This window comes from Onychostoma macrolepis, chromosome 09, assembly GCF_012432095.1.
Source record: "Onychostoma macrolepis isolate SWU-2019 chromosome 09, ASM1243209v1, whole genome shotgun sequence".
NCBI lineage: Eukaryota > Metazoa > Chordata > Actinopteri > Cypriniformes > Cyprinidae > Onychostoma > Onychostoma macrolepis.
The window spans coordinates 23,819,576-23,821,580 of NC_081163.1; the positions used below are offsets into that span (position 1 = coordinate 23,819,576).

The 2,005-nt window shown below is 40.6% G+C and overlaps 1 long non-coding RNA gene across 1 annotated transcript; it reads right to left on the reverse strand.

Annotated features, from left to right (window-relative positions):
• Positions 1 to 275: 275 nt before the first annotated feature.
• On the reverse strand, positions 276 to 1,706 carry LOC131547421 (uncharacterized). The gene is made up of 3 exons (XR_009272926.1): positions 1,656 to 1,706; positions 1,527 to 1,590; positions 276 to 1,456 (listed from the first exon to the last, which is right to left on the reverse strand). It is a non-coding gene; the product is annotated as an uncharacterized LOC131547421 (long non-coding RNA).
• Positions 1,707 to 2,005: the final 299 nt, after the last annotated feature.

A 2,005-nucleotide genomic window follows, 5' to 3' on the forward strand; every position in this document is an offset into this window, starting at 1 on the left:
GCACATCCCTAGTCTGAAGAAAGTCCACCAACTAGCTTTGAGCAACTTGCAACATTAAAACAAAAGGAACACTTATTGATAAGTCCATTGCAGGAAGGAGATTGTCAAATTTGGGGCAAGTAATCAAGACTGATGGTCAAAGAGATGGCCATCACATGTGTTCCACGAGAGAAATCACAAGCTTCCTTAGATTGACTTTTCCCCCACATAGAAGATGTGGCACTCACATAGGTCTAAAAGACCCTAAATCACAATTAACTTTAATCTGACTATGCCACCCTAGTGGGGCGCTAGGGAAATACTCCCAATAAGGACACAGGTACGTTTTACCACTTGAAGGCAAATAAATAAAATCGTCGTGAGACGGGATTATCAGTACAAAAATACACTTTATTATAAGAGCATAAATAAAATTCTCTCTCCTGGGAAACACACCACGAGATTAAGATAATTCTCCAGGGCCAGGTTTAGCAGGAACAGGGCAGGCTGGCTGCAACTCGGGAGGTCGTCTGAACCCACCAAAATTCACACCACATCAAACCCCTCACACCCACACTGTAAAGGAGATCGTACCCACACACACACGGCACCCTGTGGAGCACACCCCACTGAAGGAAAGCAGCTAGACTCCCCTGCTCCACACAGAGTCCACATTGGCTCCTGGAGAAAGAAAATCAGAAGCAAATTACAAAAGAACAGTACAAAGAATAATAAAGAATGAAAACAATCAGACTAAGTTTACAGACACTGGATGTAATGACTCCAGTACTCCGGCCTCCTAATGGCACAAGATGCAGCGGGAACAGATGGTGCCTGAATGGCACCAGAATTACAAGACAGTAAATGAAAAAAAGTTGTAAACTCTCTACAATGACCCAGAACAATACATGGCACAAAATAACAAAAATATAAATGAACAATTATAAAACTGCAAAATAACCAAAATAGCACAAAATAACAAATTAACAAAGTAATTAACACGGTTGTAAAAGGAACCCAAAATACAAAAGAGGAAACCCACAGCGCAATGTGCAAACAAAACAAAAAAAAAAACAGACACTTATACTGGAAAACTAAATCAAAATAAAACAGATGGATGGCCTAGCAAAGCCCAAACGACCCGCCAAACAGCGAAGCCGTAAGCAATGACGTACAAAGGTCCGTAATCAACAAAACAAAACAATGCCCATAAGCAAAACAGCAACGACGTCACATGTAGTACCTTCAACGAGGGATCAACTTAGAGATTGTGATGTTCCATTCCCCCCTTTACCTTTAACATTAAAATCAAAGTGTTAAACTAAATCTAATAAGTCCCATTTGCAGGAAAGAGAAAGAAAACGCACTTACGGTTAGGGTTGAACGAAGACCAATGCAAAGCTATATGGTTACTCCCAACAAGTGTCGTGACTCAATGTACCGGTTAGCACTCACGCACACGCTTTTGTCGCCATTACTAAGAGCAACACACAATAAATACCACCATCGCAAGCGATCGGAAAATTTGATACGATCACAAAACATACATGCAAGCGAACTCCTCCACAAACTTGCCGTAATGCCGATGCCACCAGCCCCACTCTAATCAGACTATAAATAGCGCAGATTAGCTTCGAGCCATTCACAGTAATACAGTCAATCGAGTCTTATCCTACCTGAACGCAAACAGGAACGGAAAGGGGAATGCCAGGAAGAGGAGAACTCAGAATCAAGACACCACCACACCCCTCAAAATAATAGTCCTTAAATAATAGGGCTGCTTACATCCAAATTGGGCCAAAAGCAGATAAAATACTTAGCCTGCTACAAAGACATAGACCAGACTGAAATTCCTTTGTTCACAGAACATGTCCCTATGTCCTACACAGAACTTCATCTTTTCCATATGCACCAAAAATCATCTTAAAAGGATTTATGAACAACTAATGGTTTCTATGCATAACTCCATATTATGTATGTAACCCACACATGTTTTAATCACATATTATGTATGTCTTTTTAATAA